The sequence below is a fragment of the Grus americana genome, chromosome 20 (genome assembly GCF_028858705.1).
Source record: "Grus americana isolate bGruAme1 chromosome 20, bGruAme1.mat, whole genome shotgun sequence".
In the NCBI taxonomy this organism is placed as follows: Eukaryota; Metazoa; Chordata; class Aves; order Gruiformes; family Gruidae; genus Grus; species Grus americana.
This window is the reverse complement of record NC_072871.1, coordinates 802,900-829,488: the sequence shown is the minus strand read 5'-3', so window position 1 is coordinate 829,488 and position 26,589 is coordinate 802,900. Positions and strand designations below refer to the sequence as shown.

The window sequence follows — 26,589 nt, the reverse complement described above, 5'->3', positions numbered from 1 at the left end:
GCGCTTGAGCTGAAACAATAACAATTTTGAAGATGGGCTTAAACCTGAAATCTTGGGCAACTCACTGGTGCAAGGATGCCCGTGTGGTTTGGGGGAAATCAGTGAGATTCTTCTTCTGGGACTCTACACTTCTTTGGCTGCTTGGCTGCAGAAAGCAGGATTTTTTTTTTTTTTTAATGTTGCTTAAAGGGCAGCTGTAGTTCTAAATTAAGATAGATTTAAGCAATCTTACACTTTTGGATGAACCACTTTTCAAAGGGGAATTCTGCAGGCTGTTCTTACAGAGGAAAGTTAGATTAAGGTCATGTGTTTCTTCCTCCACATTCTTTAAATTGGCAGAGTTTGGCCATAGAGGGCAGACACCGAGCTGGGCAAGCAGGTGTGCTGTGCTAGTTCAGAGAATCCCCTCCCTCATTTACTGTGTCTCCCCCATATGTTTGCAGTCTGATCGAGATTTGAGCTCAGGAAGAGATTTCTAGCCAAGTCGGATTTGTTAAGGCATCCTACGAGTTTTTCAGCCTCAGCAAGAGCATAGCTTTCACACTGGGGCTGCTGGCAGTGTCTTTATCTCATCAGGTTCTTGTAAAGGGATTTTGGGGTCTGTTTGTCTCAATGTAGCACAAGAATGCTTTCAAGGTAGTAGGGCTTATAAAAGGGTATTGGATGATGGGGTCAACTAGGGGATCTGTTGACTCGCTCTGGAACTATGACTTTTTAATTAAAACAAATAAATAAATCTCCCTGTGGTTCTGTGAATAGTGAAGCTCTGTCTCTTCTGTAGCCCTGTGCATTTTGCTGTGCTCTGAGGGCTTGCTGCCTCCCTGGTTTTACATGGAAACGGGCCGTGTGTCAGCTTTTTGGCACAAGCGTCACTACCAGCCGTGTCTTCTGGTCCCATGTTTTTTTCACTGTATGCAATAGAGCAGGAATAATATTTTAGCGTGTGGAGTAGAACCAACAAAATGCATATTCTGGAATGTAAATGGTCCATCAGAAATGCTCTGGTTGGAGTTTTTAAGGCAATAATGCTGTATATTAGAAGAAATCATAACACTCGCCTGCATGAAGTTTTGTCAGTCCGCTTACAGCGCAGCAGTTGCAGCAAACTTCTCCGCTCTCTGCGTTGGGGCAGTTGAACACGCTGCTGGTGTGAAACCCCCTCAGACAGATGTGCGGTGCCAGGGCACGAGCAGAGGTTCAGAAGGACTAAACTTCAAAGTGTTCCTTTCCAGCGACACAAAGTGCCGTTGGTCTTTAATGTAAGCCCTGGCAAACAGGAATTGGCAAAGCTGAAAGAAGTGTGATTGCTGGTGTTCTCCAAAGGCAGCTTGGAGAGGGGTGAGAGACAGAAGCGAGTGGTCCCACAAACACGCTCACCTTGTGAGCTCTCTGTTCCGCTCTGCAAGGAAGCTCTGTGACGTTGCAGCTCGGGGCTAATGCAGAGGTAGATGCGTCTGTTCACGGTTGGTGAGAGGAGCAGGTCTGTGCATTTATCTTCTTTGACAACCAAAGCAGTTGCTCCTATGAATAACTAATTGTACCCAAACTTGCCTTAAATAACTTGCTGATGTGTGAAGTGCTGTAGCCTGAGAGGGGTTGGGGGGGCACAGGCCACCTCCGGACTAACAAAAGAAACGGTTTGACAGAGACGTTTCATTGGAAGTAACAGTGGTGGTGTTCTCCTCCAACAGTTCCTCTTTGTAACCACGTGTGTTGGAGGAAGGGGTGGCCGTAGAGGAACCGAATAGTGTGTGAGAGGAATAGAATTACATTGACAGAAACAGGAGATAGGCCAAGTGCTGAACATCTTGCTGTTTCCCATCTTCATCTTTTAATAGAATTAATGTGTAAGAAACTAATACAGTGTAGGAAGAACTATGGCAGATGTCAGTAATAAAAGTGAAAAAATCTTGTAGGAAAAATGAAAGCAGGAGAATGGGATAAAGGAGGGCTGAAGAGAAACTCCAATTAGATTTCCATCAGAAGAGAAGCCTGGAAAGCTGTTTTTCCCGGAGGATAAAAGTCTTGTTTCTTTTGTGAATCCACATGAAGGTTTGGTGTTGCAGCATGACCAAATGGCGTTAACTTGAGCCTGGAAGGCGAGAGGCTTGTCCAGCCGTTGGAGATCAGCAGGATGTCCCTTCTTCCCAGCTGTGCCAACTACCTGCTGGGTGATTTGGGGCAATAATGCTTTATGGTATGCAGATAGAAATCAGGCAAGAAACTCCTGCTCACATAATTAATAACTTCTTTTGTCTCAACTTTGCCACTCGCTTGGGATGCCGCTCTGGGCATAGTCCTTGGTGTTGGCTCTAAGTAGTAATAGAGCTCTTTGAGGGTTGAAGGAATTGCTATTGTCAAAGGCATTTCTACAGCAGAAAAAAGTTCATGTGCTACTAATTCTTAGAGAGTAATCCTCTTTGCAGCGTCTTCTGCAAGAAATAGGTGGGTCGATGAAACTAAAGATTAAGTGTTTTGGAATCTGATCATACCAGAAGCAGCTAAAAATCCCTCAACTTTTCTAATTAAAATAATGCTGTTTTTTCCTATTTTATGGCTAGCTATACCCATACAGTGCAATTTATGTGTTGTTGCTCATCCTGCCTTCAAAAAGCTTTAAATACTTTACAATAGAAGGGGTTACCCTTATAGTGATGCACATAACTGTGCAGTTCAGTTACTAATCTCAGAGATTTTTTTTACTTGTACGTTTTCCTGCACTTTTTGTTCTGTGCTTAAACTTTCTGATATATAGTTCAAAAGGTGCTTTATGGTCATTTTTGATTTTCGCCCAAATTCATTGGCCCTTTTTTGGGTTACATGTTTGTCAAAGCAAAGGCTCTTTTTCAAAACATCCAGGGCATTGTCTGTCCACTGCTGATCTTTTTAATGTCAAACTCTGCCTGAACCTCCTCAAGGAATAAGCTGTTGTGTCAGGAAAAAAGTTGGCTGGAACGCAGCAGTGCTGTGAGGGACGTTTGAAAATACGAGAGAGCGCAGGAGGAACTTTGCACTGCTTGGGAAATACTTGCTGTATAGAACTGCTCCGCTTAGGTTTTCTTATGTTGTACAATTGCTGGTAAATTTTCGGAAAATATTCCTTGTGGACTGAAATCTCCCACTGTTTCAAACTAAAAGGAAACGGGTTTGGCTTTTTGAGCAGGCGAGTGCAATTTTGCTTTACAGGTTAACTAGCTGCTATTTCAGACTGCGCAAAGCAGGTTTTTATTAGCTGTGTAGTTGAAAGCGTTATTGTTTGGGTTTGGTTTTGTAAGCAGCGGTAGCCACTGGGACGTTCGGAGGGGTGGGAGTGGAGGTGTCCTGATGATGTTCTGTTTGTTGAAGTGGATAACCTGCCTGGATTAGGCCGATGGTTCTCTGAATGTTTTGTAACATCAGCATGGTGTTCTTGTTAGTCTTTCGTGACTCTCAGCCACACGCTCTTAATGTTACAGTAAAGATGTTTAGCAATAAGTAAAAGCGTTGGCAGGTACATAAGGCTCCGGTTCAAGCAAACATTTGATGCCTGCCAATCTTGGTCTTTCCAAGATAGTGCTTAGTGAGGTGCGTAAGTTAGGATTGCTTCAGCGGAGCTTAGGTGCTGCGGTGGTACGTGTACAAAAAGCTCGGCACGTTAACAGGCCTGTTTGCTTCCTTGCAGCTCCATGGTGGCAGCGGAATTCCCCTGATGTCACCTGGCAGATAACACCGTCACCGTCCTTCAGGGGTGAGTTTGCTGTGTCCCTGCACCCCGGGTTGTTCCCAGGCCCTTGGCAGGGTGGGGGGAGCTCCATGTCAGGCAAGGTGGGGCAGCACACTTCAAGGAATTCCTGCCCCTTGCCCATCTCGGTCTTATCTGAGCTTAGAAAAGGATCATTTCCAACTTCGATTGCTTTGTTGATTTCTTTCACCGTGTGCTCATAGCGTGGGGGTTTGGGGACAAGTGAGTGGGGTGCATTGGGGCAGGACGGGGTGTGAGGGAGGGGGCAGCACAGGCTGCCGGGGCTGTGCTGGTCCTGCACTGAGCAGCTGTGCCCACATTGCGGATTTGTAGGTAGATCTTCTAAGTGGAACAGTCCCATTCGGACAATTTGACATGGAGATTGTTACAATTTCTGTTCTGAGGATCGGCTTTTCTGTGTGGAGTTGGTTTCTGAAAGTAATACAAACATCTTTTGTTTGCAGGATATTTTATTAGTTTATGTAGGTAGGTGAAAGAGAACTTGACAATAAGCCATGTGTCAGTCCTACAAACTTGTGGCAAATACTGTTTCATCACTGTAGTTCGTGTGACCACTCTTGGATGAAGACATCCTTTCAAATAAACAGTATTTTGTGGTACAGCAGTGTATTAGGGAATAGATTTATGAGGATTCCATTTTGGTTTGTGAACTTCATTTGTGATGTGCCTTATTTTTCTCAAGATTGATTTAACTACATCCTATGTTGAGAAGTTACCCAGCAGTTCCTTACAAATAAAGTAGATCATGTAGAAATCAGTTTATCTTAAAAAGTTGTACTGAGTTAACTGCCCTGGGACCCCATCTGATCTGGTATCCTTTCTTCTCTCAGAACGGGAGAACTGTGAATTCTCCCGTCTTTCTCTTTAGTACTGCTGCCAACTGAGATATTTACCAATGAGGGCTTGCATAATGCAAGGAAATATAAAATGTCTGTGCAGGAGCACAGTTAGCATACATCATCTGTTTTCCCCTTTTGTTCAAATGGAAACAAAGCTTGGTGTTTAACGAGAAATTTCTGGAAAGTCTCATTTTGGGTTTTTCTAGTCTCCCTTGTATGTGTTCTGAAATGGAGCTGTGGCTTCGTTAGAGGGCACTCGTGAATAACGCATGAGGAGATGCTGTCAGACAGCACTCACCACCTACTCTGCCGAGAATAGTCCTGATGCAAAAGCAGTTTGCCGCCCCGGAGTAGAAAGTGTGAAGCTGAGATGGATTACCCTATATACTTCGCTATCTCACGATGCAAGGCGAGATTGACTACGTTGCAGGCTGATTTAATGTTTGTTCTGTATAATGAACATAGCAACAATCTATTAGATAATTCACTATAGTTTTCCAAATGTGGATTAATTAATTTAAATAACTTCCTTTTCTCATGGCCTTTACCCCATAAACTGCCTTGATCCTAAACGTATATCCATTTTGGAACTTTTTTTTTTGTATTGTTGCTGTCATTGTAAAAAAATAAATCCTTTAGAAACAAGAAGTTGCTTCAGAAACTCTTGGGTTTTAATTCCAGCCCTTCATCAGTTCCTTCTGTGTCTTTGACAAGTAGCTTATTGTGTCTTCTTTCACTTTCCTTCTGTAATAAAGGGGATAATGAGTCTTACCTTGGGAGAATTAATCAATGCATATAAATGTGCTTTGAAATCTGAAGTGGTTTAGAATTTTTTTAAAAATATAATTAAAATATTGAACAAAGCAGGAGTCAGGGAAGTCAAATTTAAGACCATGGTTATTGCTCCACTGCTTTGGTACTTCTTCTGTTCTGGCAAGATTATAAAGCCAGATCATTTGCATTACTTTTGACTTTTCTTGATGGTTTTAGGTTTTTGTCCAAGGAGAAGCATTCTTTATATGCAGGAGTCAGATTGTCTGTAAACATAAACATAATCTTAACTCTGTCCAAAACATACCTTGTTTTGCTTTTAAAAAAAAGAACGTACCAAACCGGTGTGACTTGAAACATTTTTCTGAGCAATTAGCACTGAATCATACCCACACTGGATAGGCTTGGCAAAACCAAAGTGCGTGTTTCCTATGCTGGAACTGTGCCTACATAGCATAAACCTCAGCTTTTATATATTGCTTTGCTTTGCCTTGAAATTCCCATTTCTGTGTTAGCGTTACTGCTAGTAGCTGGGTTCTGTGTAGCTACTCATCGGTGGTGCTCATGTGCCCCTCAAGATGAGAGAAGGGTCATTGCATGGGGACATGATTTGAGTAAGGTCACAGAATAGGGCAGCGACAGCGGTGAACAGAAACCAGTTGTCTGGCTGACTGGCCATCTCCTTACTGGGAAGTGCTCCTCCCAGCTGGGACTGGCATGTCTTTCTCACCAGGAGTTTAGCTTTACTCAGGGGTTACAGCTTTGTCGTCTGTGGGTTAACGATAGCAGATACTGAAAACCTGAGACTTTATCAGGGCAGAATCTGTGCTACAGCCAGCAGATAGTACTTTGCTTGGTATCCTAAAGAACTATGTAGTGCTTCCATCAACTCAAATGGCCACAAGACTCCACTTCTCCAAAATTAAAGCAAACTAATAAGTACTTGTCCGGCCATCTTTTTCCTCTCCTAGTTTTTAATCTCCTCTTGCACCTTCCCTTTCTTTCCCACTAGTATGGCTCCTTGTTAGCTTTTTGGGCAAGAGTGGTTGCCTGGAGTAAGGAAGGAAAGTTGAGATGTTCCTTCTCAGGAGTCCTTCATGTCTAGCCCAACTAGACAGTCCGTGAGGAGCAGCAGAAGCTAAGCTGAGACATGGTACTACCGGGTAGGTGGCTGCAGATGTCTGGAAAAGAGCACTGTGGAGAGACTCCTGTGGACTGTAAGGCAGTTGCTTGGGTCAAGGTGAGCAGCTCTTGCAGGAAGGTCTTGGCTTGGCAGCCTTGCCAAGCCCTTGACCCCGGGGCTGTGGTGTAGCGCCCTGAGTTGTTTCGGTGAGTCGGGAATCAGCAGGCAAGGCAGGCTGGCCGGTCAGACTGTCAGGGATGGCGTTCGAGTGACTGCATTGCCTGTGGTTTCTGAGGGAACTTTCATTTGCCTGAATGGCAAATGGAATTTAAGGTGAAATGGAATAAATAAGGGCTTCCCTGGTAGGAAAAAAAAAAAACCAGTTACTGAGCCTAAAGCATTTTCATCTGTGGGGCTGGGGACTGTATTTTTAATGGTTTTGAAGAGCTCAGCTTTTGTGATTTCTGCAAATGATATTAGGAATGACATTTTGAATGACAGAGGCTTCAGCCCAAATCTTTGCCCCCTCAGTGTTATACTCCATCCTGTATGTAGATGCCCTCTCATGTGTTTCACCACACATACAGTTTGGGTGCTCTAAAAAATAGTAGTAATCTAACAGCCAGTGACATCTCCAGATGTGCTGAGGAGGAGCTCCAGCGTGCTTGTATGAAGCGCTTTCTTCCAGTGTTGAGTAGCATCTCCTGCAAGTATTTTCTCACAGAACATTTCTGTGGAACTGGAGGTTTGTTTTTGTGATGATTTATGTTTTAGTCTTTGTCATGCTTTGAAGACTAGCTGGAGTTGTGTGGTGACGTGTTTGGATGGGTTAGCCAATGCCATCTTCACGGCATGATGTAGTAAATGTAATTAGTAGATGCTAGTGTCATCTTTGTATTAGCTCTGAAATCAGCTCAAGGTACCATCCGATTTTTATTAAAAAAGAGGGTTGGAGTTCTTTGTCCCATCTATAGTTACAATCAGCATCCTACTTAAAATGTTGTGCCAAGTCCTCCTTATTTTTGCTGTGCATCAGCAGTGGCTTGTCTTTTTGAGGTCTGGAGACCAAATGGGTGTTTCTGGGCAGTATTTGGAGTGTGACTTGTGACTGTAGTTTCTTGAGCAGCTCCCTGCCGTTAGCCTACCTCCAGATTGACGTTCCGCTGCGGCAGGTTGCTGTGTTGGTCTCAGACGTTGTGTGATAGACTGCTGTCTGATATGGGTAGGTAGCAATAACTGGACAGTGTTTCTTGCTTAACTAAGAGTGAAAAAGCCACCACTAATAGAATTTAAGGGAAGAAGCAGAACATATGTTTATAAAAATGCAGGAGAGGAGCCATAATGGGGGAAAGCATAAATGTAGGCCAGTCTTCTGCCTAATGTAATAATGTAAATGGAGCAAGCAACTTTTCTTTCTTTTTTTTTTTTCCCTTTTTTCCTTTTTTTTTTTTTCCCCCTCAGTAGGAGCAGTTTAGCTAAGAGCCCAGTGGTGCTGGCTGGCTGATTTGTCGTAGATTTAAGTGCCAAAAAGTAAATATTTTTAAGTAGAGCAAATGCAAAACTTTGGGGATAGACTTAAAACACAAAAGAAAGCAAAAAAGAACAAAACTGAAGAAACCCTTTTGTGTACAGTGTCCAGAGCAATTTTAAAATGCTCGTTTTATGCCTAAATAAATGGTTGTTTCAGCCAAAGAGAAATCTTTCCTATTGATTTATTACACCAATTTAGATATAAGTCCTCTGTGCAGGATTGTCAGTTTAACAGAACAGCTTTCTTTCAGATTTAATCCACATGTTGTTGTATCAACAGAGCCTTTGTCTCTGCTCAGTTATGAGTTATCCTTTTTAATAAAAAAAAAAAGTGAAAACACATGTTTTTTAACAGCCCTATTACAAAAAAGCATAGGATGACCTAGGGGAGAGGTGACCATCAAATAATGACTCTGATTTGTAGGTAACTTCAAAGTGGTGCTGCAAATGCCAGAGTGAAAAACGGACCTTTCACCTCTTGCCGTCGCAGTGACTGTGGAAAGCCCAGCAGTGGCAGGAGGAGGCAGCATTATCTTTAGCCAGGAATTCCTCGGGTTTTTTTTCCCCAGCTTGTGCAGTGAAGCTAAACATGCTCTTTTTAGTTAACTCTAATTTCCTTCCTTTTTTTTTTTTTTTTTTGAAAGGAGGACTTATCCAGAGGTGTATGTAATTCACATTTCCTTCCTTCCTGCCTCCCTCCCCTGCAGAGAAGGATTTCTTTCTTGGACCCCTCCTGTTTTCCAAACGGAGAGGAATGACTTTCAGGAAACTCATGAATTTGGTATTATTTCTGTACTTGGTTTTGTGAGAAAACATTTATTTTGAGTATTAATGCTTACTTGATACTTACATGAGGGTTCAGAAGTGCACGTTAGAGCTGCTCAATAAAGCAGTTCACTGCGTTGTTTGATTATAACCTTTCCTTGGACCTTATCACACAACTAACTCCTGTAGCCTCGTGAATTAGTTCTGAAGATTGACTTCAGTACATCCCAAACTGGCAGCTCGATGGGCTGAATGCAGCCAAAGGCAGGACAGTTGCACTATCTTCATCTTTGGTGCTAGCCTGGCTTCTTCCAGCTTGTGTTGGACTGCTGGCAGTCATCACAGTCTCCCTTAATTCTCTTTCAGATGTCAGCACAGCAGATCCCACCTCAAGTGTCAATATGATTATTTGCAGTGGTGTGATTTTTTAAAAGAAGCTGATAATAATGTGTCTTCAAGCAGAAGGAATTTGTCTGGCATTTAAAAAATGTGGCATGATCCTATTCTACTTCTCAAAGTTACCGAAGAGAGTAAGAAAAGGTCCACCTTAGAGGCTGTAGTAGTCAGTGATGAGAAGAAGAAGGTTCAGGCAGCTAGCAGTCCTGGCAGTGATATTGTAGCTCCGGGGAAGGAGTGGTCTTGCTATATCAGGCAGATCCCTTGGTCCACCAAGATCTTGAAAAGAGAACACAAAATCCTTGGCAGCATGTGTGCAGATGCCAGGAACCGGTAGTGTGTAAAGGTTCAACTGGTCTGGCTTTGGCAGAGGACAGGTAAGCCAGGTGATGACTAGCAGCCTGTGTGAAAAGAGGCAGACTGCTCATGTTTAAGGCAACTTAGATGCTATTGAATTCTGTGGATGTTAACTCTGCAAGTGTTTCTTGCACAAGAAGGAAAAAAATCCACCCCTTTGAACATGGCTGTGGCATGCAGACCTACTGGGGGGTGGTTGCTTTTCCCGCAGACCAGCCTTTTGCCATTGCCTGCGTTTTTCTGTGCAGAGCTGAGCATACCTTTCCAGCGTAAGGTAAAACATGGATCTTGGGAGGATTGTACTTTCCAAGCTCTCTGTCTCCTGTCTTCAAGTCTGCATTCTACCAAGTTAAGTTCTCCAAACTGCGGTACTAATGGATATTTAGATTAAGTTTGCTTCCTTTTCAGTTTATCACTGTTCTTAATGGCAGCTAGCCATTATTCCTTCTCAAAACAGCTTAGAACATGAATCTTTCTGGAGCAGTGGTAAATGAAAGGGGTATTCAGCTAGCAAGAACAATGTCTGTATACATGGATTTTGCATGGCATTGTACTGTGTTGTGCTTTCACCTAAAACATCCTTGAGTAACCTCATCCATCCTTGAAGTCGGCCATCCTTTGAGCAGCCGGTTGGATTGGAAACCTCCGGACTTACTCTGTGATTCTGTTTTCTGGTAGAGTTCTGGCAAAGATGTTTCTTTTGGCTTCGTTTCTCTCTCCCTTCATGCTCAACAGCTTTCATTATGTTCCCATCATAAGCAGTTCTTTAAACTGAAGTGATGTGTAAACATCAGGAACAGTTTCTAAACTGTAACATGAGTTTCCTTCCTTCATAGTTTAGACTGTTTTTATGCTGCCATATCCAGATGATATGAAAAATCAATTTTCTTTTATTGCTATTTATTAAGAAATGATCATTCTTTTTTTTTTTGTCCTCAGATACAAATGTTTTACCATGGGGCAATACAAAGGATGATTTTTCTAAAAGCTGATGGGTCTTGTTCTTGGGTCAGCTTTGTTCCTTTGCACTCTTTCTTTGTTGGGAAGGTGCAGAAGAAGGAAAGACAAAGAGAAAAGAGCCGTGGTGTTATTTGGGATTTATAAGACTATATCATTATTGCATTTTGAGTGAGTGTTGCGTTTTTGAGTTAAAAACTGAAGTTAAAAAAAAAAGATACTATTTTAATGGATATTGGTACCTATTATTCCAACACTTCAGCTCATATTTAACTTTATGCTGTACAGTATTTTGCTTAAAATTTAAGCAGTTGCTTGTTACTTTGAATAGTAATGAACTTAATAATGTGTCTTACTAATTCAGAAACTGTATGCTTGACAAGGGAATGCTGACAGTTTCTTGGCTTGCTTGGATTTACGATTTTATTCTAAGGGCAGAACAGGATGGTGGGGCAATTAGATGGAGTTACGTGTACCAAATGTATAATTTACCACATATGTACTCAAAGATGAAGTTGAGTAATCTTGTAGTTCATGCTTGCTGTGTGTGCAGACTTTAACTTCTCTGTTTAGATTGCCAACGTGGTGCCAATTAGTGGGACTGTGATGTGGACACTAAGGAATATAACTTGCTTCACATGGGTTACCAAACAGCTAGCAGATGTTAAGCTAATGGTTCTTGGCTACTACCAGCCTGACTTGGATTTCAACCCAGAGGTGAAAGAATTTATTTCTCTCCCATTATCATTTCCCTTGGGCCATATTGTCCCGAGCATCAAGAATTCCTTCAACTTACTCTGGAAGATGATGTAAAACACTTCTCCTCCCCCTTAAACCTGTTCTCACGGTGCCTTGTATGTTCCTTTATTTTACATTAATTTGCCTTCTTTGGTATTTGTTATTTTACTGGTAGGCTTTATGATAAATGAAAACGTAAACACTTTAAACATACAGCTGAAATTCTCCACAGGAGAAATCTGTGCTGAGCGTGTGTGGTGGTTCCTGTGCTGTACCTGTACCTGCAGCTACATCTCGGAGATGGGACAAAAGGGCTCTCCTAGGATTACTGTTACTACCTTGAGTAACAAAGGCCATAGGAAGTGGCGTGTCTGGCTTGCCCGGGATCCTGCCTCTCTTTGTCCTCGTTACTGGATATTGTACTCTCAAACAGTAAGAAGTGTAACTGCAAGGCAAGTAACTGGCACATCCTGTGGCTCCTTTGGTGTGACCTGAAGCAGTAGGTAGTAGTTGTTACTCGAGACAATTTAAATTATGGTATGAAATATAGTGTAATAACTGGAAAACGTTAATCACTTTCACTTTATTTCCTGTGCTCTTTCAAGTGGAAGGTATGGGAAGGGGATGTTGTCTATATACCTCAGCAGCCTCAGGACTGGAGGTAGGGTAACAGAGGGCTCAGCCAAATGACCAATAGCACTTATATACTTATTGATGCTTAAATCCCACTTTATACCTCGCTGTTTAGTCATCTGACATGTTTAGCCAGTGTGTGTGATATTAGTGCTGATGCTTTTTGTTCTCTCTCGGGTAACTGTCTTTCCTTCTGTGAGGATTTAGCCTTTGACAGACTTTGTCTGTAATGTTGTGTCAGCAATTTCTTTACCTTTCTCATTTTAGACTTTGGTAAAAGGCAGCGTAACAGGTGTTTGAAAAACAAAATCATACTTAATGAGAAGTTTTCAGTTATAGCTTATTTTCTTACTGACATGCTGTTTTGTGGTGTCAAGCATGATCAGCGTCGACATGAACAACAGCAGCAAGAGTTGGGTGAGGGTTAAATAACTGTCGTAGTTATTTTTCAGTGAGCAATGGAAATAAACTGCTTGCACAGTCCTGTCATTTGTTGCTTTTCTTTGAGGTTCTAAAGAAAATGTTTTGTTCAGCGATGCATTTGATGCTGAACTTCCAAAGAGAGCAATTATATTTAACTTTTTGAGATGAGCAGAACTGTTTCAGTCCTGTGGATTCATCTTTCTTGATGTTTATATATTTACTATTTATATATTTACTGCAAACAGTTATTCTGTACTTAGGTGATGAATAATAGCTAAATACTAATTACCTTTCTTCAAAAGTAGTTAATAATTTTCACATTCTCTGTAGAATGAAGAGGGAAAACTCAGTACGATAACCAGAGAAATAAGCTGAACTAGCCACTTCTCCAGAGCAGCAGGTCATCATGTGTCAGGTTTTGGGTGACAGGAAACAAAATCCACAGCAGATTGTAACTACCTTTGGTCTTCTCTTTCTCAGTATTGAAATAAGTTATTCAGTCGGCTAGATGCAGCCTTCCCCTCCAGACTTTGATGTAGCTCTGTATGATAAAATACTCTGGGTTTTTTTTTTCTTTTAAGAGACTTTGGAAGTGCTGACAATCAGGTCTGTTCTCATGAGCATTTTAGTGTATACCTTCAGGGACACATTGAAATTATAATAAATATGGAAAAATTTCAGAGTACATTGTCATGTTCATATAAGTTTCTCGCATAAGTTAACCCCCAAATCAAGACACCAGAAGATTTCCCTCCTTCCCCTGGGGTTGCTGGCTTAATTAGTACAGATTTTGTCTCTCATCTGTAGCGACTAGTAGAAAATACACTTGCTGGCTCTTTTTTCATATCATACAGATCTGTAGCCTTTTTTTGTTGGCAAATAGTAGCTGAAAAACTTTAGAAGCCCAGAAGAAACTCAAATGCTTGATGCAAGAATTTATTAGATACTTGTTCAAGCAGCACTTGCCAGCTGTCTTGAACGTAGCTGTTCTGTTTTATCACTACAACTTACACCCACCGCATTCGGTTTGTCATTTTCATCATGTGGCAGACAGTTTTTCCCTTGAGATTAGCATTGACATGACATGAAAAAAGTAGAAAATTGAACCAAACATGTATGTATTTCTAGACAGACTCTGAAATCTCAAGAAAGAAGGTGGATGACCTAGGGATTTGGGGTTTTATGTGAGATCGTTGAATATAAGAAAGTTGATGGAAGGAAAACACCAATCGGAACATTCTAATAACCAAGTTATAGGTTACATAAAAATGACAGAGTGGTTCAAACCCATGGGGGAATAGTGTGGTGTCTTAGAGCTAAATGTCAAATCAGGAAAATAACTGTATTGATAACAGAATCCTTAAGATTAGATATTCTCAGAACGTGTAGATAGGAAAAGTATAGAATAAGACAGGGTATGTAGCTTTAAAGTAGGAAACACAGTGGGAGAAAACTGGCATCCTGTCCTCTTGGACATCACAAATGACACCTTTGGGAAACATCTGGTCAGGGAACCCAGGGAGAAGAAGATACTTTTGACTTATCTCCTGGGAATTGTGCAGAATTTGGTACAAAATTTTACTGGCAAGAGCCATAAGCGTGAACACAAGTGTACTTACAGATCCTTGCAGAAGTTATCCAAGCCAAAAACTTCAGGGAGGTGATACTTGATTTCAGAAGGGAAAGTACATCAGAACAAGGGAGCTTGTTAAAAAGAAACTGAAAGGAGCAGTGAAAAGGGTGAAATGTTTGTAGGTAGTGTGAAGATTATTTAAAGGCAGTATACTGCAGAGCAAATGCCTCGGCCCTATCAAAAGCTGATTGAGAGAGAGAAAAGTTACGATGTAAAACAGCAGGGAAGAAAGGCTGTAGAGTCAGAGGCATCCTTCCAAAAGCTGAAGTCATGACCAAGTGAGGAAGACTGAAAAGAACAAACACTGTGAAATGCCAAAAACTTAGGGGAACAGCTTTCAGAAAGTATAAAAAGCAAGAGTTCTTTTCCAAATATGTTGGGAATAAGAAGCTTGTCTAAAAGTTTTCAAAAACCCTTGAAGACTAGGGTGTGGAAGAATGACCTGCAGAAGGTGGAGCAGAAGGAAGCAAATGAGTTTCTGAGGCATCTATACTCCTGATGGGTTCTTTACCAGGACCAACTATTAATGGAAGAATTTAAGAACGCAGTGCGCAGTAACTGACTGCGGGGACCAGGATGTTAGAGCCCAGGAGGGATTCAGGGGAGAAACTGTTGAATTATTAACACTTGTGCACATCCTTTCAATTAAAAACTCAACTCTATTAGAGCATAGATAGGACTGATACAATGCCAACTTGCAAAAGAGTTCCAGGGAGCTTGGGGGAACAGCAGACAGAAATCTGACTTTGTATTGTGCCGCGTTGCCAAAAGAATAATATAGATTAGAATTATTTGGCACATGATTTTATGTGAATGTGGAGGAGTCAACATGTCTTTTGTAAAAGGAAGTTGCATTTGATGAATCTTCAAGGACTTGAAAGGCTCCATGGACATCTGGTTTAGGGTGTTCCAGTGTGTATGGTGTCCTCAGATTTTCAAACAGCTTCAGACATAGTCTTTCACCACAGCTTCTTAAAGCAACTGATCTTTCTGGGGATAAGAGAGAATGGTCTTTAGTAAACCAGTGACTGGTTAAAAGGTGAGAAAATGTGTAGCAGTAATCGTTGTTATGATGGAGGATGGTTGCCATTAGAGTGACACAGGAGTCTTGTGAGACCTGTGCTGTTTAACACACTCATGGATGATTTCAAGAAGGCAATGCACAGAGAAATAACAACATCTCAGTGGTTTAGAAGTAAATGGCATAGTCAACTCTAAAGCTGCAAAAGTACCTACCTTATGGTACTTAGTGATTGGAAAATAAACTAGCAAGGTTAAACTTGGCATCAGGAAATGCAGAGTAACATGTGAGAAAATGGAATTATCTCTGTTTACAGCTATGGCTAAACGAGGTACTGCCTCCCCAATGACAGATTATGGAACAGCTTGCAAATGAAGAACGTCTGGGCCTGAAGAAAGGATGCCTGGGTGGGACAGAAGATAAGGAATGGTTCCCCCATTCCTCTTTCATTCCCTAGCAAAAAGTAGTACATCAAATGGCAGTAGGAAGTTCAAAATAAACAAAAAGAAATACTTCTTTGCATGATGAATACAATGCGGCAGCTGTTGCAACAAGACTCTGGTGCTGAGAGTTTTCATGAAAGCGCTTGGGTTTACTCTTGGAAGAAAGATCTAGGAGGTCTATTTTGTACCAGTACAGCACACGTGGCACATGAAGATCTGAAGCTACAAGTTGTGGCAGGCTCGGGGAACGTGTTGGGGAATATAACTGCCCAGTTCTCTTCTGTAGGCATTGGCCACTGACTGCTGATACTGGCTAGATGAAGGTGTGATCTGACTTGGTAAGGCTCGTCCTTGCTGCCTTATGCTCTTTAATTGTATTTTGCTATTTCTGTACTTGTCTGTTCCAGCTACTCCCTCCTCTCTGATGCTCCTTCTACAAAATAAATGAACTTTATTTTTTATGAAAACACACTTTTTTTGTCTCTCTTTTTGTTGTGGGTTTTTTTGGTGTAGTACATTGAGTTGTCATGTGTGTAACTTAAGTTTATTGTATTTGTCTACAGACTTTTTGGACAGAAAATGGAGCTGCTGCTTAAGCGTTTCCATATGTGTTCAGCCATATTGATCAACTATATTCTTCACCTAATGTAACTTGTAAAAATAAACATCTTTAAAGTCTTATTTTGATGTGTTGGTAAAGAGTTAATGGAACTAGAAAATGTTGTAGTCCCTACTGTGGATGGTAAGAAGGGCTGTGTCACGTCCTGCTAGTTTTTAAGCAACATACAGCTTCATCTCTATGAATTTGATGGCCAATTAGTTGATCCCTTCAGGAGACTTAGTTGAATACGATCCTCCTGACGTTTGAATGCAGCAGAATACTTGAACGTTAGCAAGTTTTCCATTTATAAATGAGTTGTTTGTTAAAAGTGGAGAGAACAATCCGAACTCTGCCAAGTACATGCTAGGCTTAGGCAGCCCTGCTGACCTCAGACATAACATGTTGTCAATGTTTTTATTTAGGGCAGATTTGCAAAGCTGGTGTGTTGATAGAGACATAAGGGAGTGTGTGATATGTCCCATCTGTGTAAACTCAATTTTCTATATGCTGTCTTGCACAGATGGTATGCTTTCATATGGTTTTTTTTTTTATTTCACACTTTAAGCTGAAGGAGCCAGGCTTGAGGAGATGTGCTATATTAATTCTGGCACTTGTAAATTCGAGATAGCTTGTTGGTGAAGGGGTAGGTGGCAGGAAAGAGTAGTCACCTCTGTCTCCTCAGTCAACCCATGTCTCATCATCTTTTCAGGTGGTAAAACTCTGTCTCCCCTTTTATCACTGTAGGAAGAAGTTAATGGGAGTCTTGACCTGCAGAATGTCATCTCCTTGTCTTCCACTGAAAAGATGCTTATACAGGAATGAAAACTGTGGCAGTTGCTCTAATTTTGACTGCTTTCTAGTTCCCATCTTTTCTGTCACCAGTAGAAGTGAATGAAATATGAACAGTGGGGTGAGCTTTGAAGAGCCCAGTATTAAGGCAAAATCTGTAGCCTTTATGTACAAGCAGAATAATTTCTAATTTTCTAGAATCCTGCAAGGTGTGGGAAGAAACTTGTGATGCTCTAGGATCCTGTTGATCATTCCTGGCTAAAATTGGCCAACATTTAAGTGTGGCCATGAGAAGTACAGAAAGCAGGATGGAGGCAAGGTTTTGTAGCGTTGAGGCACAGGGGTGCTCCAGAAGTATATCATGGTTTTTGGTGATGCACGGTCACCCTGGGAGAGTGTGTCAGGAGCACGTGTGACTTTGTCTAGATTCAATTCAAAGAGGTGAAACCAGAAGACAATCATCAAGGTGAGAACTCAGATGAGAATTCAAGTTGGTTTTGGAGCTTATTAGTTTTGGTGCTTCGTTGGAGAGAAGCTGCACAGAGTGCTCAATAGAACCAGATATGCTTAGGAGTAAGGGAATCGGGGTGACTTGGAAGAGTCTTCTCAGAGGGGATATTACTAAAAGTATGGTTTATTAGTACTGGGATGAGAACGTTGGCCAAAGAGGCAATGCTGTTGTGCCAGGTTCTGCAGAAGATTTGCTGGTGCAGGCGCTGCTTTGTGCGACAGAGTGAGGGAGTTGGATAGCGTGGGATTTGCCATCCCTTGGCTGAGGCTGACCTTCAGCTAGAAACTGCGAACCTCTTAGTTGATAACCAAAGAGAGCAGGGTGGCAGAAGGAGCAAGGATTTAGATTCAGTGGCCTGGCCTGTGTTCAGTCTTTGTGGAAGTGGTAAGAGTGCAGCTATGTTCTGTGATAGCGGCTGTGGACAGGATCGACCTTCAAACGTCATTCCGTGGTTGGTATCTCATCACGGCTTTAGGCGTTTTGGCATATGCTGTAGAACTTGGATGAAGGAAATCTCCTTTTCAGTAGTGTGGCTGCAAAAGAGATTCAAGGGTTTTTCTTGTGGTTTTGTAATATTTTTTTCCCCTTCTTCTGTAACTCCTCAGGCTTCTCTTTGCTCAAAGGTGTAAATCTTCTTTGAGAAATAGTATCACAGAAATCCTTCTATCTTGTCTACAGTGTTTGACATGTAAGTGTTTAACACATACCCATGTCTCTTAAATATACCTCCAAGAAAATAGCAGAAATTGAAAAATATTATTGGAAAGCACCTTGGAAGAAATTATCTCTTCTGGTGAACTTAAAAGTGTTGGCTTGTACCAGAAATAGGGATTTAAAGACTGGAAATGATGATCAGAGCGATAATTTCCTCTCTTATATAACATGGTCTACCGCTGTTAGCATTTTAACTTCTTCTAAAAGGTATCTAGTCTTTGTATACAGACTTCCTTTACTCTTTTAGGATTATTTCTGAAAGGCAGAATTCTTGCAGAATCACAGTATCCCTGTGAAAGCATCTCCCATGACCTTTTTGTCCATTGGTGTGTCTGATAGGGATTTCTGATACTAATTTAGAATCTTTACTGAACTACTTTCTTTTTAGTTTTCCTCCAGTCTTTGGTTTGTCAAGAGCATTTTGCTTTTTATTCCTGTCTTCCCATATGCCAACAGCCACTCCTAGTCCAGTGTATTTTGCAAATTTAATAATAATTTCTTAGGTTTCAAATTTGAGTTTTTTGACTCAAGTAGTAGCTGTGAGTGATGAGGAATTCCCGCAATCCCCACTAACTCAGTTTCCTTGCCAGCTTGTGGCATTGTTGCCGCCTGCCTCTCTCTTCCCCGTTCCAGTGCTTGTCCGTAGCCTTATATGCAGTTTTCCAGAATTGTCATTGCAAGGGAAGCTCCTTAGGCTTGCAGCATGCTACGTTTAGCACTCTTGAAGACATTTAAGTTTGACCTTCTAGCTGTTCTTCACTGGGCATTTGCAAATGAGGGTTTTTCTGTGGCTCTCAACTTGGCCTGATTTGCAGAGATTTTAGTAAGAATGGCAAAAACATATCCGGGTATGGAAAGTATACGTGTTTCCGAAATTGAGGAAGTGCTTATGAAGGAATTTTCTCAAGTAATTCAGTCTGCAATTTCCATCAAGGAAATATCCGCCTAGATAATTCCAAGCAATTTCAAATCAGAAGTACATTACAGTCCTATTGTTGAGGTTCTGTAAGTCTAGTTTATAATGATTTTAGATTTTTCTAGAATTGAAAATAGCTTGGAATCAACTAGCTGTGTGCCTAGACTACATTCACATTTTCTGTTCTTAGCCTTCTGCTGTTTGTTTTGTGCGTGTGGGGTTTTTAGGTCTCTTTTGTGTCCTATTTTAAATGACACCCCTCTGCTGGGTGTTCCAGTCCAGGAAAGCTGCAATGCTTACGGGCCACTCCGGTGAGTTCAGTGGTGCCCTGAAACCTGCTTCTCTCTCTAGTGTCTGGAGTGAGACCAGACACTGTATTTTTGGCTGAAGTGAGGTGAGAAGATGCCCAATCTCTTGTGGTGGGTTGACCCTGGCTGGAGGCCAGGTGCCCCTCAAAGCCGCTCTACCACTCCCCCTCCTCAGCTGGACAGGGGAGAGAAAGTCTGACAGAAAGCTTGTGGGACCAGATAAGGACAAGGAGAGATCGTTCAGCAATTACCATCACGGGCAAAACAGACTCAACTTAATAAATTGGATTATTTTTTTCTATCAAGCAAAACAGAGTAATGAGAAATAAAACCAAATCTTAAAACACCTCCCCCCACCCCTCCCTCCTTCCCAGGCCCAACTTCACCCCCATTTCTCTCCCTCCTCCCCCCGCAGCAGCACAGGGGGACGGGGAATGGGGGTTGTGGTCAGTTCCTCACATGGTGTCTCTGCTGCTCCTTCCTCCTCAGCGGGAGGACTCCTCACACTCTGCCCCTGCTCCAGCGTGGGGTCCCTCCCATGGCAGAGAGTCCTCCACCAACTTCTCCAACATGACTCCTTCCCACGGGCTGCAGTTCTTCATGAACTGCTCCAGTGTGTGTCCCTCCCACAGCGTGCAGACCTTCAGGAGCAAACTGATCAAGCGTGGGTCCCCCACGGGGTCACAAGTCCTGCCAGCAAACTTGCTCCAGTGTGGGCTCCTCTCTCCACGGGGCCACAGGTCCTGCTAGGAGCTTGCTCCAGCCTGGGCTTCCCACGGGGTCACAGCCTCCTCCAGGTGCCTCCACCTGCTCCAGTGTGGGGTCCTTCACAGGTTGCAGGTGGAATCTCTGCTCCACCATCATCCTCCATGGGCTACAGGGGGACAGCCTGCTTCACCATGGTCTTCTCCACAGGCTGCAGGTGCAATCTCTGCTCCGGCGCCTGGAGCACCTCCTGCCCCTCCTTCTGCACTGACCTGGGTGTCTGCAGAGTTTCTCACATCTTCTCACTCTGGCTGCAAAAGCTCCCGCTAGGTTTTTTTTTTCTTTCTTAACTCTGTTATCCCAGAGGCACTACCACCATGGCTTGGCCTTGGCCAGCGGCAGGTCCGTCTTGGAGCCGGCTGGCATTGGCTCAGTTGGACATGGGGGAAGCTTCTGGCAGCTTCTCGCAGAAGCCACCCCTGCAGCCCCTCTGCTACCAAAACCTTGCCACACAAAACCAATACACCTCTATATCTCTGAGGGACTGAACGTAGACATCTGCTGTAGCTCTGCGCCCTGCGGAGTGAGTAACCCCAGGATTTGTGTAGTCACCGGAGAGAAGTTTCTAGGGCATAAGTCAGATTATCCTAAAATGAATAATCTACTAGAAGCGTGTCTCTCTTGACAACAGGGCTAGCCATGGGAGACAGATGTCTTAAGGTGACACAGAACCTGCAGCTATTATCTCATAGAAATATGAAAGAACTAGAGGAGAAAAGGTAACATAGCCTGGCTAAAACCAAATGAATCTATTCCAATGTTGCTATTAAGGAATCAATGTGAAATTGCTTTCAGGAGCAAAATTCTTGAGAGCGCGTTACCCTTTTTTTGGTTTGTTTTTTGTATTGGTTTCCATTTCCTGTATCGTTGTTACAGTGCTTGTCCATGAGCTGTTGAGGTTTAGCTATGGATGAGCCAAACTCTGTTGTACGTGTAAAGGTATTTGCCAGAAACCCCCAGGCAGAATGGTGTGCAAAGCAAAATATGCTCATTTTTCTTCTGCCGTCTCTCATCTGTGCTCACGCCACAACCCACAGGGATACAGCGGTATCATCCTGTACAGCAGGAGCTAGACAGCATCCCTGGTGACTTTGCTGCCCAGAGGAAGGGGTGGAAGACTCAGGAGGCTGAACAACAGGAGGCTGAAAATGCGGCGATTACAGTCTGTTTCAGCTGACTAAGCGTGCATTATCTTTTAGCCAAAATTTTGCTGAAACTGTTCATTAAAAACATATACTGGGTCTGTTTAAATGAGCCCAGTGTGGTTTTTGCACTGAAGGAGACGTCCTTCCCTGGTCACCAGTGAATGTGCCAGTGTGACTTTCAAGAACTGAACGTACCTGTCCTGTGAAAATGATGGCTGAAATTCTCTGCGTTAGTGACGCTGAGATCTGAAAGGTGTTTTCTTGAGGGTTTTGGACCCATCCTTGCCAAAGGTAACGGAACAAGGAGGTGCACACTGGTGCTCATAAAGCTTTATTTATACTTATTGGTCCTCTTATTGCCAAAAAGAAGCTGGCAGGTATCCGAGTGCCACTGAACCATCTCTAGAGGGAAACTACATTTTGTTCTTGTAGAAGGTGGAGATCTTCTGTTTCCTATTAGCCCATCCTGATTCTTCACGCTACCAGGAAATGTTTGTGTTGTTCATAAGCATTCATAAAATGTAGTCTTGGATTATGGAGAATTCATAAATATTTAAAAATGTAAAGGAATATGAAGAATAAAAAAAAGAGAGTAGTATAGAGTTCCTTTTTCCATGGTCTCTGAATGATAAGAAAATTGTTGCATGTCTTCCTAAGTCTTCCCCAGTGCCTTCTGCCTTCTGGAGATGCATCCAGCTGTAACAGTTCAGCAACACCAAGTCTCCCAAATCATTCCATTACTTAATTTAATGATTGTGATATGGAGTAAATGCAGGATAGAAATAAGGTGGCTTTTTCAAATATCCGCTTCTATTGAACAGAGAAAAAGGAAAGGAAAACATGATGTTTTAGTGAACTCTTACTTTTTAATGCAGAGTATCATCTAGATTTGAGCCTGACCTAATAGTGCCCCTTAGCTTGTTCTTAATTCAAGTATTTCTTAACTTCAAACTTGAAAAGTAAATTTTGCAGGGTAATATAAGGTGCTTTGCTGGGACCTTTAAGGAGTATATTAGAAACAGCGGGGCATGGAAATTGTATAAAGTGTTTATTTGACTTTAATTTTTCCTCAGTGACAGTTCCACAGGCAATACTTGAACACTACTGTGTGTGTTTAATGCAGCTCAGTTTTCCCAATCTGAAAATGGAGTCCAGAATTCTCCTTTCTTAACTCCGTGTTGCTGCAGATAAGTACATTCTCGGAATGAGGCCTGTCTGTAATTTCTTATTCGCACAGGCTTGGAAACATTTCTGCCTTGCTGCTCAGGACTGCTGGGTGCAGCACGTGGATGTTAACGCAGCTTTGCCGCTGTTCGCTGCGGGGGACGTCGGAAGCTAACCTGCTTATCGCGTGGTCGGAAGCTAACCTGCTTATCGCGTGGTCGCAAGCTAACCTGCTTATCGCGTCGTCCGCCCCGCTGCCGAATTCCCCGGAGAGCCCTTGACCAAATAGCTGTGGGATTTTAAAAGGATATCGTTCCCCAAGTCCTTTCCAGGCACATGCTCTCATTGTTCTTACAATTGGAGAGGATTTAAATGACAATCCATGCTGGTGGCATACTCACAGCTCTCCTATTCATTTGATATTTATTACCTCCTTTAGAAACAGCAGCATTAAATTTAGAGGAACATACACCATTGTGTTTCTCCGTACTTGAGGCTGATGACTCCTTTTCCATCCTTTTGGGCGATAAGTTAAAAATAATGATAAAAAGGTATGCAGGGCTCAGCAGGTTTATTTAACGGAAACCTTCTCTTCTGCCTTTGAGGAGATGACCTAGACAAATTTAGGGATAGATTTTACAATAAATAACTGATGACTCTACTGTCCTATTGATAACAGAATTTATCCCATCGTCTCATTAATGACTGCTGAAATTAATGTAAAGCCAGGGGTGTGGGTCTGATAGCTCTTACAGCCTCCACCAGAACTCTGGGCATTCATGCTCCCGTTCTTTGGAGGTACACACAAATGTAGTGAGCCACGTCCCCAGGGCACTGGGAGTGCGTATGCTTACCAGTGCTTTTGAGAACAATCCATGTTCAAATTCTGCTTAATCTGTTTGTGTCCAGTTATATTTCTGGAAGCATAAAACAAAATAAATTGCTATAGTTTTTCAGCTGATGTAATGGCCAAAAGAAAGTGAAGGAAACCTCCCCAAAGTCTTAGATTCATAAAAGCGAATCTTTCAGCATTCCTGAAATATCTGTAGATCAAAACTTTGTTCCTCTGAAAAATGGATCAAATTTAGAAGCCTGTCCATTCTCAACAGTTAATTCGGTATTTTTTTTCTTTATTCTCAGCTGCTTTTCAGCCATTGTGACAATTCAGTGGGATGGTGTTGGATTTTGATACTGAGGATCCCATCTGCTGCACACTTTATATAGTTGATTATTAGTGAAATAAAGAACAGGAGTAGGGAGAGATTGTGAATAATCTCTTCTAATAGCAGAGTTGCAGAGCTTCAAAATAACAGGTTCAGATTAAACACAAGGAGATACTTTTTCATGCGACACAGATGAGTTATGGAAAGCTTTGATGCAGGGTGGTACGAGTGCTAAAGCTCTTGTGAATTCAAGAAGCAACTGAACAAATTAGTGGAAAAAAAATTCCATGAAAGACTTGTTCAAGCACAACCTCCATCTCTGTCTCAGATCCCCTGTGCAGCAGATTTCTAGAAGCTGGAAGAGTGTGAGGGAAGTGCCACCTCACACCTGCTCCATTTTAATACTATTTCCTTGGCATCTGCTGTTGTCCACCTTTGGCGATGGGACATTGGCTAGATGATCCTTCGGTCCGACTGTGGTCCAGTGTTTGGAAGGCAGCAAGTGCACTTCTGTCCCATGAGGTGTCTTCAAGGTCCATCTGTGCAGTAACCCAGCCAGGAGCTAACAGAAAGGAGAGGTAACTTTTGGGAGTAGTAAAAAAAAAATAAAAAGAGGTGACAAAAAAATAAAGACACAACAAAACACAGATCAAAGAGAGTCTTAAGCATTATCTATAGGCAGGAAGATGGTTCTACTGTTAAATATAAAAATATTGTTGCAGGCTTATGTGAACACTTGGTCAGAAGAGGGCCTTGTTATTTACAGGACCAGTGTAAAGCTATCCTAGAATGCCGACAGCAACTTGGAGTAATGAGGTGAGGTTTGTATATCTGAGTCCTGTTCTAACATGATGGCTATGCGTCAGTCCTCTGGTCTCATGGCCAACTTAATCAGCTCTATCGTTTTCTGTGGTGCTTCACCGAGGTGCCAATAAATTCAATGTGTGAAGGTGCCACATGGGGGGACAATTCATTCTTACAAGAGGGGAAGGGTATTTTAATCGGATAGTGTGCGTTTACAGCAGGCTAGTCCCTTGATTAAACAGTTTATCCGTTTGCTAAGCTCCTGTTTATTTGGATGTTGTGGCCAACCCCTATTAGTCAACCAGCGAAAGGGAAGCTCTGGCTTTTGGTTTTTCCCATAGCTGCATCTGAAACAGCAGCTCTGATTTGGAGGTGCCAATGGTAGGTACACAGAGACCTGATCGGATGCCGATAGGTGCCGAAATCGTTTCTGTGCTTGTTAAGAGTTGTGGGAGCCCTCCCTGCGGAAAAGCTGCCGGCGCTACTGCTGTGCTTCAGTGAACTGGAGTGAACTGGAAAGGACAAGGCAAATACAGACAAGCAGTTAGGCCAACCAGCCATTTTCAGTGTTTCCATTGCTGCCATCTGTCCTTGGAAAAGAGTTGCTTCCCCCCATATGTGTCTTCAAATGTTCTGTTCCTCTGGCTTTTTTTCTTTTAATCAAGTTCAGACCTCTTGTTTTCCCCAAAAGCTTTATTCTGTGTCTCGGTTTTCTGCTCCTCAGTATCCCTGGTGAATTCTGCCTTACAAAATCTGTGGACATAAATTGACCCATCGTTAATACGAAAATAAAATAACAATGAGGAGACACTCCCAGATCCCTTTCAGCCTTTGGTGTGGTCTCTCTTAAGACCATACCCATGCTAATGAGGGACTTGGGGCTTGTATGGGGCAGTACTTAATGGTAACTCCACAGATCCAGTGGTGAGGTCATGGTCTTCTCTTCACAGAAATCGGATCTGGAAATTGTCTTGCTAACACGTTTAATCCATTTCCTTGCCATTGTCTGATTCTTTCCTGCAGTACATTTGTTGGTGGTATGCCCAGTCTCTCATAAAATACCCACGCAAAAGCGCTTCCACTGTTTCCCTGAGGAATAATTCCTTGTATTCTCACTCTTCCAAGATTTTTTTTTCCCCAGATGCTCAGCCTACCTTTTGCTCTTGCTTAATTTCACTGCTGCCATGCCAGCCTGTTGGTGTAGTTCTTGGCATTGCCTGTAAATTCTTTTACTCTCGAGGCTTGCACCAGGTCTCCCACTGCCCTGTCTCTGCTCGAATGCTCCCTCCACCTTGTCCCCTTAATCCTGTGCTCAAGGGTTCCCCCACCCTGATAGCCTTGTTCAAGTACGTTGTGCAGCAACCAGTATTTCCCTGGTAAGGTGCCAACATTTCAGAAAATGTGTTATCACGGAGGACAGTTAACTCCAACAGACAGTTGAGATCTGCTTCTTCAATGCTTGTGCAGAGCAGAACACAGATTTCCATGAAGCCTGTGTCTGCGTTGTCATCCTGTGCTCTGTGAAAGCCCCAGATGCTGTTACACACTGGGGTGCTCTTGGTTATCCATTTATTTAAGAATATTTTCCTGCAGGACATTTAGTTTACTTTTTTTCTCTGACTTCCTTTATTTTTCATTCATAAGCTTGAGGTTACGCAGGGTTTCTCTGTTTCTGTGGACTTCTGCCAAAACATTTGAATAAGGATAATCTGCACAATTTTTTAATGTATTTACCAGTTGTTCAGAGTTGTGTAAGAAAGATGGAGCCAAACAACAGCATCTTTCCAAAGGAATCTAAATAAATGTTGACTGCAAGATTTTCTATGATGTTGTTTCATGTTTTATCTCAATTTTGCAGTTTTATGAAAAATCAAAGTTATTTTCCTTTGGTCTGGCAAGGTTTATTTTTCATGAACCTGTAGTGGTTCACTTATCACTTTAAAAAAAATTAATCCTAAATTTACTGAAGCCAATTGCAAGCCATACAGAATTAAGCCGTTGATATTCTTTCTGTTTTTCTCAGCGTCCAATTTCTAACGTAAATCTCTTGTTAATACCAGGAATATTTTCCTTTCTGAAAATAACTGTCATGTCACAAATTCAGTATTAAAGTGTTTCAGGATAAAAAAAAGTATTGGTCTTTAAACTCACCTCTGTGTTGCACTGATGTGTAAAAGTAGGTTACTGGGGGAAAAAGGGAGGTGAATGTGTAACTCATCTATTTGTATGTCTTCATTAGAGCATTCTCTCCATGGATGTGGACAGAAACAACGAGCAAATCCTTACTAAGACAAACTACCCTACCTGTGGGTTTAGCGTATGTGTTAAAATAATATTG

At 42.2% G+C, this 26,589-nt stretch overlaps 1 protein-coding gene across 35 annotated transcripts in view; it reads left to right on the top strand.

Moving 5' to 3' along the window:
- The window catches only part of EXD3 (exonuclease 3'-5' domain containing 3), a 295,827-nt gene that overhangs the window by 2,324 nt on the left and 266,914 nt on the right, over positions 1-26,589 (top strand). For all 35 annotated transcript variants that reach the window (XR_008579990.1, XR_008579989.1, XM_054848355.1 and 32 more), the window contains exon 2: positions 3,662-3,727. The gene's annotated coding sequence lies outside the window, so the exon portion shown is untranslated. The remainder of the gene's footprint in view (positions 1-3,661; positions 3,728-26,589) is intronic.